Raw genomic sequence first — 12,023 nt, forward strand, 5'->3', positions numbered from 1 at the left:
TCGGGTTGGGGCTGCCCCGCCTCCCGCAGCAACGCGGACATCAAGCGTATCATTTGCTTGAAAAAATGCTCCATTTTGGATTCCGATTTCAGAAGGATATTTGAAATGCTCAAGCTGCTGCCAGCTCGGTTGAGGGCACGGAAAAGCCCACTTTCTCCTCTGGCCTTGGCTCCAGGCTGGGCCCCTGGGGGGCAGGCTCATCTCGGTACCACCCAGCCCCTATCCCCAGATCTGAGCGGCCAAGCCAGAAAAGCCCAGAAGGGGGAAGAGGTTAAAAGCACAGCAGTGGGCTTTGCCTTAGAAAGTGCTTTTTCCCTCTAGTTAATATAGTCTCTCATGCCGGGCTTGCAATTCATTCTTTCATTCATTCATTCCACCAGGCTGGTGTTTGACTGACAGGCTGCTCAGGAGAGCCCTGTACGCTGACATCCCTCTTGGTATGTGCCCAGGCCATACCACCTGTCAAATATTTAAAGCTTCACCCCTGTATTTGAAAAGCATTTATTGAGCGCAACTGTGTCACGCTTGTCAGGCCCTGGGACACACCTGTGTCCAGACGTGGTTCCCCCCCCCCAAGAGCTGGTGGTCCACTGCAGGAGCAGACGCAGGGATTGTCGTGATGAGAGCCAGACACAGTGCCCACCAGCTGCGGGAGCTCAGGGAGGGTGCCCCCACATCTTGGCCAGAAATGAAGCGGAGGCATTTTGGAAAAGTTACTCAGAGGGTGAAATTTCACACCCCAAACTCTCTCCTTTTTTTTTAAAAGATTGGCACCTGAGCTAACATCTGTTGCCAATCTTCTTTTTGTTGTTTTTGTTTCCTTCTTCTTCTCCCCAAAGCCCCCCAGTGCATAGTTGCATATTTTAGTTGTAGGTCCTTCTAGTTGTGGCATGTGGGACGCTGCCTCAGCATGGCCTGATGAGCAATGCCATGACCATGCCCAGGATCCAAACCAGCAAAACCCTGGGCTGCCCCAGCGGAGCACGCAAACTTAACCACTTGGCCACGGGGCTGGCCCCAGCACACCCCAAACTCTAGAATCCCCTTATTGACAGAGCAGGAAGGTACCTGAAAGATCTGTGAGGCCAGTATTCCCAAAATGGGTTCTGAAGAATGCCAGTTTTGTGGGGTGTTAATAGACATTACTCCAAAGAAGTTCAATAGTCAAGTTAATTTGGGAAATGCTGAGTCAAGCAAAACTAAGCCAGTTTCTGTGTTGCAGGACTTATCAGAGGCTTGACGTGTTCATTGCTTTGTGAAATCTATAAGGGAGGCAGGGGCCACAGTGTGAATCATGGTGCCCTATTTTAGGGAGCCTCTCAAAAGACTAGTGCCCCCTGGAGCTCACTCTCGGGGACTCTAACCTAGTCCAACCCCTTTGTTCACAGATGAGGAAACTGAGGCCCAGAGAATGGCTGGCACTTGCCCAGCGTCTCACAGGGAGCAGGGCCAAGCTGGGGCTAGACCCCAGGGCTCCTCCCCTGCAAGCAGGCTGTTCAGGGCATGTGGTTTGGGCCTTGGGTGCCAGTGGCACATGAGAAGAATGGAGTCCACGTGCACTGGAGAAATCCTGGGTGGGCTCCTGGAGGAGGTGGGGCGTGAGCTGGGAATCTGGAGTCCCGGGGAAGTAATGATTCGTGACTTTATTGACTGAGCAGTGGTGTCACTAGAACCAGATACATGCTGGAACCTCAGCGATGCCCACATTGCCACAAGGGGACGTCAGGATGGGGAAGGCCTCCCACCTGATGAGATCAGTCCCTGAGCTCACAAAGGGTGGAAGCTCTTGGAGGTATATTTTTGAGGTCCCCTCTTCCGGGAAGCCTCCCCTGAATGCTACCCCTAAATCAAAATGATCCTGCCCCCGAATTCTCACCTCCGGTGTTTGGTGGTGTCTTTCACCCTTAGTCTGTCTTCCTCGCTTGTTCTGGTTTCAGCGGCTGTGAGGTCCCCGCTGGTTTATAAGTGATAGGAGAGCAGAGCTGCTGGGTTATTCTTCCTTGTTCCGGCTAATGTTTATCCAGAGCTCACTGTGTGCCGGCACAGAGTCGGTGTCTGCCCTGCAGCCCCAATGCCCCTTCACCGCGGCCCGAACAGCAGCTGCTTCTGTCCCCATTTTGTGGAGGCAAAGACTGAGGTGCGGGAGGTTGAGGGGTCTTGCTCGGGAACATGGGCCAGTGGGTGAGGAAGCTGAGACTCGAACCCAGGCCTTCGTTCCTCTTTACCGGCTGGCTCGTGAGATTGGACGGACTGCGTCATGGATGCGCCCACAGGGCTGCTCTCCTGGGCCGGTGACCTCAAGCCGGGGCCCTCGCCCGGCCCTGCGCCAGCTTGTTGACCGTAAGCGGATCAGGGTGCGAGGTGCAGCCACTGCGAGTCAGGAGGGCAGGGTCGTAGCCCGGCAGCTGGACGGCCTTCAGGCTCCCGTGCGTGGGCCTGCCCCAGGCCTCGTCCCACTCACCCTCGTCCCACTCCAGAACTTTCCACGCTGGGGGTCTGGCGGTTTTCCCACCAATTACTCCCCATCCCAACCCTTCGCCTTTATTTATGGACAGAAAAGCTCGGACACAGGGTTCCTAGCTGTTGTCGGCGTGGATGAAATTTGACAGTGGTGACACCCAAGAACCACCCTCCCCGAGGTTCTGGTCTGGGCCAGGGGCCGGGGTCTCCTTTCTTCCGTAATTAAAAATTCACCAGTGCGGACAGATTGCTCATCAATCTTTCATTTCCGCAGGCCCCGCGGGAGAAGCGGGGGGCGCCCCGACAATGCGGGCCTCTGCTCCCAGCCCGCGGCCTGGCTGCCGTGCGCCTGAGCTCAGGGCCTAGGTGGGGAGCGGGGGGCCCGGCTGAGCCAGGGGGCTCTTGAACATCACCAGACGGGCAGTGGGCGTGACAGGCGCCACCTCTGAGCTTTCCGCCTCCTGTGGGCTGAGACATCAGGGCGAGGCCCACAGAGGGTCAGAAAAGGAGTGTGGGAGCAAAACGGTCTGAGGCGCCTAAGTACCACGTGGCGGGTGCTTATCCCTTCCAAGGCGGGTGGGCCGGGATGCTGGGAAGTTGCTAAGAGAGTAGATGCTAAATGTTCTCACCACAAAAAACAAGATGGTAATTGTGTGTCGTGATGCAGGTGTTAGCTGACGCTATGGGGATGATCTAAGGGTGTCGAATCAACACGGAGCACAGGGAGAAAGCATGCTCATCGGGATGCTGGCTATTATTACTGTCGTCGATATTGTTGCCTCTGCTCCAGAACTCTCCTGCCGTGCTGGTCTAAGGCATGTTGGGTATCTCCTCTGGGACTCAGCTTCCTCTTCTGTGACAGGAATCGTCACAGAACCTGCCTCACAGAGCTGGGGCGCAGAGTGGACAGACTGGGGATCCCTGGATGTTGTAAGATCACTATTGAGCAAACGCAGCCGAACGTCAGTCTCCCGACGTGGCCGGGCCCCCGTGTGTCCCAGGCCAGCAGGAGGGGACCATCTGCTGGGCGAACAAAACACGGTGCCTGCCACTTTCTGGCTGTGTGGCCGGCCTCAGTTTCCCCATCTGTACAAAGCAGGTACCAGAGCAGGTGGTCTCCCGGGTCCCTTCTGGCCCTGGGTTCCATGAAACCAGTCCTGCATGTGGTCTGTCCTCTGGGGCTCTTGCTTTTCCCGGAAGAGATTTGGGGAAGGGACTCTCAGCCGGCCGCCTCGCCCCCGTGACTGCCCCCTGTGGGCCTCGTGTCTGTGGGGTCCCCACAGCTCTGCTCCTGGATCTCTGTGAACCCTGGGCTGCGTTGTCTTTCTAGGAAGGGGGCAGCCGGCTGTGGGGTGAGAGGAGTTTGAAGGGTGTCCGGGAAGAGAGCAGGCGGGGCAGCGAGGGGTGCTCAGGGCCTGGGCCCGGCTCTGGGCATTGGGGTCGGGGGCCCTGGAGGCCAGCTGGGCCGAATGGGCTGGGGAGGGTCGGCACAGCTCTCAGCCGTAGGAGCAGAGCCGGGCTCCTGACGCTTGGAGGACCCAGCTGGCCTTGGCCTCCTGAGGACTGAGGGTCTGTGGGTCAGCAGAGCTCCGGGAGGCATGGCCGCTGTGCTGGGCGTCTGCCATTTGCCCCTCGAGACCCACTGTCTACCCTTCTGCACCTGCCTGCACCCTGGGAGGCAAAAGGCTGAATGTGCACGCCTTCCCCCGGCTTCCTGTTGGCTTTGGCCACTGGGGAGCTCTGGCAGGATATAGAGGGAGGGTGACAGAGGTTAGGGTGGTTAGACCCGTAGCCCTCTCCCTCAGCATTGCCTTGGGCTGGCTCACCCCTTGACCACAGGTGGCAGCCCCTGTCAAGGGTCTTCTCCACCCAGCCCTCTGTGTGCCTGGGTCTGGAAACCATTGCCCCCCTACAGCCTTTCCGACCGGGGATGGCGGCTGCAGCATCCCCCACTCTGCTTCCCTGGGGGGGCTAGCTGCACTGGTCCCGCCCATGCTTTTGGGAAGAGGTCCTTTCTGAAACCCTCAGGACTGCCCGATTCAGCCCCCAGAGGCACAGAGCATACTGGAAAGCAACGCTGGAGAGGGGGTAGCAGGGCCCCACCCGAATTTTGTCTGGAGCCTGACTCAATCTTCTCACCCTTGATTTCTCCAAAGGCCGGGCCTGGCGGTCTCCCTCCGGACTTCTCCATTTGTGTGTCTGGAGCTGGAGTGGGTGGAGGGAAGGGAGTGGAGGGGCCAGGGGGTCCGGAAGGAGAGCAATACCCCACCCCCCGGAGTTGTGCAGGTCCCGGCGTCAGATCCCAGAACAGGGGCGCACACCTGAGCCCTGCGGGGACAGACAGGCAGGAGCGGGGGCATCTGTGGGCCTGGAGGGGCAGCCACGTGGCTCCAGCCCGTCACTGTCCTCTGCACGCGGCCCAGAGGCACAGCTCTCCCGGAGCAGTCGGGAAGCTGGACTTTTGCATGAAATCCCTCGGTTCTAAATGCTGAGATCAGTTTAAAGATTAAATTTTAAACAAATATTAAATTTTAAACAGCCGGATCCAGATCTCTGGCCACCGGTTTGTGACCTAGAAAACACAGGCCCCTCTGACAGACCTCTCTGATCTGTCCGCTCGCAGGTTTCCCGCACCCGGAGCGCGGACACAGAGCAGCCAGGAGACAGGTGAGTGTGCGCCCAAGACCCTGGCTCACTGTGGGGACCCAGAACCTCCCCCCCGGCAGGTGCGCCACTTCAGCACCATTTGTGGCCCGACTTAGAAACACCCGGTTTGCAAACTACCTGTCTGTAGGGTCAGCCACCCCGCTCTCTGCACCCCTCCTGTCAGACGCCCCCCCCCCACCGCCTTCCTAACCCCCTCCCGACACTGACGCCGTCCTCAACCGCTCCCCGAAACCTGGGGCACAGGAGAAAATGGGAGGCAGAGGCTGGCCTGACACTGCAGCTTGGGCATATTTCCTGGGTGTGACTTTGTCCCTTCTCTGTGCCCCATGGAGCCTGTGTGTTGCCACTTTACCTCAGTGTGCGTGGATTAGTGTCCTTCTGAGATAAAGAGCAGTATTCCTGTGTGGGTTACGTGGGTATCCTATCAGTCATTCACACTTTAGTATCTTTTAATGCCGTCAGATTACTTTTTAATTATTGTTTTGCTGAGGTAAGCCACACTGAGGGGTTCTTTTTGGATCTGGGGACTTGAGAAGGGGGAGCACTGTGCAGAGGGCCCCAGCCCAGCCTGCGAGGGGGGTGGGTTGCGACAGAATGAAGGCCTGGGGGCCTGCAGAGGACGGTCCTGGGAGCTTAGTGACTGTGCGGAGCTGGCTCTAGGAACACTGTTCTTGGCCCCAGTCCTGAGTGGATGGGGCCTCTGTGGGCTAGCCTGTGACCCTCCCCACTGCGATGCCCCAGCGAAAGCACGCCCCAGCTAAAAACCATCCATCGGAGACACGGCCCCTTTGCCTGGGGGACTGCCCAGGAGTTCTCCAGGACCCGCCAGCAGATCCGCTGCCAGTGGCCCCCAGGCTGCTGCTTCCCTGGGGGCCTCGGAGAAATCGTCCTTCCCGGGCTGGGTGGGTGTATGAGGAGCTGGCCTCGCCCCTCGGCCGGATCCACAGGCGCTCCGGGGGGTGGACGGGAGCAGAGAACTCAGCAACCCCTCCCTGGTGACCAGCCTGTCATGGCGCCCACGTCACCGCCGCCTGTCCCACTTCTTGGGAGAGGAGGAGGAAGAAGTGTCGAAAGCTTCTGTCCAAATGTCACCTGGAGGTTCGAGGAGGTTATTTCCGAGCTGCGAGATTGTGGGCAAGTCGAGTTTTCTGTGTTTTCCAAGTTGTATGTAATGAGCACATTACTCTCCGTTTTTCCCCGAACGCCGTCTGGGGTGATCTGGCAACCTCTGGGCCTCGTGTCCCTTGTGCAGGTTGTCCGACCAGATCAGCCCAGCAGGTGGCAGGGCTGGGGGACCTGGGGCTGGACAGGTGGGTGGTGATGGAGCAGTCGGAGGTGCTGTGGGGAAGGATGGAGGTCTGTCAGAGGAGCACGTGGCCTCCTGATCTCTGAGCTCCTGAGGAAGCAGCCGAGCCAGGGTCGTTTTCCGAAAATAATGTGGACTTGGTTTTTCCCTCCATTCAAGTGCTTGTCACCTCAGGATATAGTTGTCTCTCCCTCTGCACGCTCAGCCCCTCCCTGAGCCGGCCCTGTCCCCTCTGTCTGCATTTCCAGGGCCCGGCAAGGTGCTGGTTTGTGTGGGAACTGGTGTTTGCTGAGTTGCTGCCGCGCCGGGTGCTGCTGAGGACTGACCGAGGTGTCCCGAGACCAAGATGGCGTGATCGTGCCCGTCTGAGCCGAGGAGACTGAGGCTCAGGGACGGGAAGGCACTTCCCGAGGTCACACAGCTGCTACGAGGCAGGATTGGAACCCAGGTCCAGCTGGCTTCCTTCACCTTGTATTTTCCATGGCATCCCTGTGAAAGCAACATCACATTTTTGAAAGGCTGGAAAATACAGAAACTACTTACTCACAGTTTCCTCTCCTTGTTGCCGCAGGCATGTGTTGGGCGGGTGTTGTTCCTCCCTGCTTTGACCTGTGCACACATTTACTTCTATTCCCAAGCTGTGTGTGGCCTTGGGCAAGCGAGTGACTCTAGCTCTCTGTGCCTCAGTTTCCTCATCTGTAAAATGGGTCCCCACTCCACAGAGTGTTGTAAATACAGCCAGCCACCTCCTTCCCTTCCCTTCCTAAGGAACCAGTCTCTTACCTGAGGGGCAACTTCCTTTTAGCCAGTCATGGTTGTCACTTTCTTACGTTGACTATAGCCGGATAACCTAGGTGTTCTTTGTTCTTTCTTTTTTCTGTTTATTTTTCCTGAGGAAGATTGGCCCTGAGCTAACATCTGTGCCAGTCTTCCTCTGCTTTGTATGTGGATGGTACCACAGTATGGCTGATGAGTGGCACAGGTCCGTGCCCGGGAACCAAACCCACGAACCCAGGCTGCCAAAGCGGAGCGCACCAAAACTAACCACTAGGTCACCGCGGTGGCACCTCTTTTTTCTGTTTTTTAAGATGTCTAAAATTACAATACAGATTCTGGGGAGCTTTTAATTTGTGTGGTCAGAGGTTGTTACACCCCTAAAAAGGGAGATGACCTACTAGAAAGTTTTAAGAATTTTTCTAAAAATTTCCTCTTTCAAAATGTGAGTCACCAGTAATTCCCGTCTAGGAGGTTTGCCCCAGGGAAATAGCCCAAGACGAGGACGGAGATTTCTCTACAGGGATGTTTATCACGGCATTGTTTGGATTGGCTAAAAAATAGAGAACAAGGCGAATGTCCAACAGCAGGGGACTGGGGGCGCCCGTGACGGCACGTGCCGGTCGTGGAATGTCCTGGGCAGCTATTGAATTCGATGTTGGAGATGAATTTTCAATCACGGAGGGGGAAGTGTTCATATTTCAGTGTTAAGCAAAAGGCAATTTGCCAAAAATTAATCGTAACTGCATAAAAAAAAAAAAATAGGCACGAAGGAGCATCAGTAAGCAAGGGAGAAAGAGAGGAGAGAGAGAAGACTGGAGAAACAGGTACCCACGTGCGGGAGGGTGCGGTGACTTATTTCTTCTTTGTGCTTCTCTGCGCTTTCTGAACTTCCCACAGGGGACGTTCACCGTCTGTACAAGCATGAAGAGCGGTGTGGTTACGAGATCCCCGGCCCCCCAGTGTGTGTGTGCGCTTCTCCAGTCAGCTGTATGACAATTGTCACGCTGGCACTTTCCAGTCTAAAGGGTTCTTTTGCTCAGAGCACTTTTTTCCTGGAAGCCAATGTCAGCGCCACCCAGTCTTTCTTCTGGCCCCGGCACGGTGGCTCTGGGGGAACGGGCACTGGGAGCTGCGTTGGTTGGCAGGCTGCCGTTGCAAAGACCGCAGACGGGGGCGCTGAGGCGATGGACATGGACTCTCTCACGGCTCTGAGGCCGCAAGTCCAAGATCAAGGCATCGGCAGGGCTGGTTCCGTCTGAGGCCTCTCTGCTGGGCCTGTAGGCGGCCGCCTGCTCCCTGGGTCCTCACATGGTCCTGCCTCTGTGTGTGTCTGTGTCCTGAACTCCCCTTCTCGTAAGGACGTCAGTCACATTGGACTAGGTCCACCCCTGTGACCTCATCCCACCTTGATGACTTCTCTAGAGACCCTCCTCCGATACAGTCACGTCCCGAGGTGCCGGGGGTTGGGGCTACAGCGTATGAATTTGGGGTCACAGCTTAGCCCACAACAGGGGCAGCCTGTTCCTGGGGCCGGCGGCCATTTCTTTCACAGAGCACTGAGCTTGAAGCTGGAGGGGGAGCAGGTGAGTGTGGGTGGAGAAGACACTGTCCCGCTCCGGAAGAGGCCCCCAGGAGGGGTGAAGCAGACCCCTAACGCAAGCAGTGCAGCTGAGTAACCACTCACCTCTCCAGCAGGACCCGGGAGCAAAGTAGCACCACTCCCAGCTGAGCCCATGCACCACCAACCGGCCGCTCGAGGCTGGAGCAAAGGAGCTCAGCCCACAGAAATTAATTTTGCTAAGAGAGACTCAAGCACTTCTGCGAGGAGAAGCAGAGAGTTAGCCATAAACAATTAAACCAGTCTGCACTCCCACCAGCAGAGTGTGAGGGTTGCCTTTCTTCCACATCCTCCCCAACACTTGTTGTTTCTCGTCATGTCTATTGTAGCCATTCTGATGGGTGGGAGGCCATGTCTCCTTGTGGTTTTGGTTGGCGCTCCCCTGATGATTAGTGATGTTGAGCATCTTTTCATGTGCCTGTTGGCCGCCTGTCTGTCGTATTTGGAAAAATGTCTGCTCAGATCCTCTGCACATGTTTTGATCTGGTTGTTCATTTTTTTGTTGTTGAGTTGTATAAGTTCTTTATATATTTTGGAAATTAACCCCAGCTTGGATATACGGTTTGCAAATATTTTCTCCCACTTGGTGGGTTGTCTTTTCATTTTGTTGGTTTCCTTTGCTGTGCAGCTTTTTAGTCTGATTTACTCCCATTTGTCTATTTTTTCTTGGTGAACACGATGCAGCCTATACAGAAACTGAAGTATAATCACGTACTCCTGAAATTTACACAATATTATAAGCCAATATGACCTCGATAAAATAATTAAAAACTTTTAAAAACCACTTAAATCATTCAAATGGGTTTCTGGACGTTAAAACTCAAATTTAAAACATAATTTTTCTTTGCATCGACTTAAAAGTGATTGATTTATAAAATCAATGGTGGACAGAAGGAGTAGGATGAGCAAGTTGGCTGTGGAAGGTTGTGGTTGTCAAGTGTAGCAGAAGCAAAGCTGATTATGTCAGAGAGTAATGAGAGAATCACCGAGTGAGAGAGACGGGGAGAGGCTGAGGCAGGCATCTGATGGCAGGCAGGCCCCTTAGATTTAAGGTGGAAGGTGGAAGGTAGTAGGGAGCCACAGCAGGTTCTTGAGCAAAGGTGGAACAGAGTGAGAGTAAAGCTAAGAGAGACTGTGGCAGAAAAATCTAGTTAAGAAGCTTAGCAGACGTGCTGGGATGAGGATGTAGATGTCAGCCCTGGAAGTGGGACTCCAGAGGAAGACCTGGGAGACATTGTTAGTGCGATTTCATTTTTCTGGGTGTTTGTCCATGCCCTTCCCTCTACTCTACCCCCAACCTGACAAACTCCTATACATCCGTTAAGGCCCTATTCATGGGGCTCCTCTGCCCTGAAGCTTCTCTTGACCTCCCAGGCAGTCCTGCCTTCTCTGGGGCTTGCCCCTAGCAGAGCACTGGCACGCCACATCACGGGGGTCTGTCTGCACGTCTCCTTGAGGGCTGCCGGGCCTCAGTGGGGCTGAGAAGTGGGTGCTCAGCAAGTGTCTGTGGGGCAAGGTTGGTGACATAAGGGAGATCCGGGGCTGGGTGTAAGCTGCAGAGGGAGGTGGAGCATAAAGGATTCAAAACTGATTCCGAGGTGAGTCTATAAAACTAACAAAGCATCGAGTTCCTGTTAGGGGCGTGGCTCTGGAGAGAGAGGAGTGAGCGAGTGGACAGGGTCCCTACCCCCATGGAGCTTACAGCCTAAGGGGGAAAACAGATAACGAAACAAGAATTATAATGTGATGAGTGCTGTGAAGCCCAGCCGGCTATGAGAGCCTAATGGCAGGGGAGGGGATGGTGGAATCAAGGCAGGCTTCCTTGAGGAAGTGCTTATTTAAGATGCAAACTGGAGGGTGTGTGAGAATACATCTACTTGAGCAGATCGTAGATGTTAGATGATGGACCAAGAAGAAGATGAGGAAAAGGGAAGCCCAAACAAGGAGAAAAGATATTCCTGTAAAGGCATGACCTGTGCAAAGGCCCTACGGTGAGCAAGAAGCATTGGAAACACAGAAGCTGAGCATCACTAGAACACAGAGAGCAAGAGGGGAGGCTGGTGAGATAAAAGGTCAGAGGTGAAGGCAGGAGAACAGCATCCTAAGGCCACTATTATCAGGAGGGTTTGGATTTCAGCCTAAGAACATCGGGACGCTACTGGAGGGTTATAGTCAGAGAGCGATTGGAACAGATTTGTGTTTTGGAAAGACTGCTCTGGCTGCTGCTATGGAGTGAATAGATGCCGGGAGCAAGACGGGGACCAGCAGGGTGGCTGATGCAGTTGTTCAAGCAAGAATGTGGTGGCCTGGACTCGACGGAGGCCATGAGTCAGGAGAAGTGGAGGGAAGAGAATGGCAGTCAAGACGTGGGCAGAAAGGGAGAGAGAGCAAGGACGACTCCAGGTTTTGGATCTAGGCAAGGGCAGCAAGGAAGATGTCCGCAGAGATATTTGAGGGTGCCTTTGCCAAACTCTCACCCCACACTGAGCTCCGCCAGCCCAACCGCCAGCCCCTCAGAGGGGTTCTGACCCCGGCAGGTCGGCTGACAGGGATGGCAGCCTGTCCCCAGGTCCGGAGAGGTGAAGAGGCCGCCTGCCAGAGGCCCCGGCGGGGAACCCCAGCCTGTGCCCAGGATCTCCGAGTTGTGGAGCGGACGGTTGACCGAGAAAACTTGGCCCCACAGTGCACGAAGCTTGGTTTCAGCATTTTCCTTTGATTTAGCAAAATCTCTTCTCTCAGCACCTTTCCTGGGAGACTGAAAATTGGCTGTTATTCCTAGAGATCCACTTAGATCTTCATTTCTTGCCTGAGTGTCCTGGGCCTGCCTGTCCCGGTGGATGTGGGCACAGGAGTCAACTGAGCCGCATCCGGCGGACCTGCTCCCGCCCGCCTCTCCCGGCCCCTCGCAGTGACCGGGACGTAGGCCAGGAGAGACTAGTGTCCCCCCATTCTACAGAAAACAAACGAGGCTCATGGAGAGGGTGCCGCTTGCCCATGGTCACACAAGTCAGAAACGGTAGAAACAGGACGAAAACCCGAGTTAGGAGAGTCTGGGTTCAGTGCGTTTCTCTCATTTGAGTTTTTGTCCGTAATCTCTCAGTAACTTTTGAAGTAAACGACCTGGTGCTTTTGGCTTTCGGAGCGTCCGCTCGTTGCCTGCTAACAGAGCGTGGGTCTCCTTTCTCTCCGACTGTT

General features: G+C 55.3%; 1 protein-coding gene across 8 annotated transcripts in view; it reads left to right on the forward strand.

Moving 5' to 3' along the window:
• Positions 1-12,023, forward strand: part of ATP2B2 (ATPase plasma membrane Ca2+ transporting 2) — a 354,925-nt gene that overhangs the window by 69,995 nt on the left and 272,907 nt on the right. For 7 of the 8 annotated variants that reach the window (XM_044755363.2, XM_070492453.1, XM_070492452.1 and 4 more), the window contains exon 2: positions 5,084-5,127. The exons of the other annotated variant lie outside the window; for it this stretch is intronic. The gene's annotated coding sequence lies outside the window, so the exon portion shown is untranslated. The remainder of the gene's footprint in view (positions 1-5,083; positions 5,128-12,023) is intronic. 8 annotated transcript variants of the gene reach the window in all.

The sequence above is a fragment of the Equus asinus genome, chromosome 21, assembly GCF_041296235.1.
Source record: "Equus asinus isolate D_3611 breed Donkey chromosome 21, EquAss-T2T_v2, whole genome shotgun sequence".
In the NCBI taxonomy this organism is placed as follows: domain Eukaryota; kingdom Metazoa; phylum Chordata; class Mammalia; order Perissodactyla; family Equidae; genus Equus; species Equus asinus.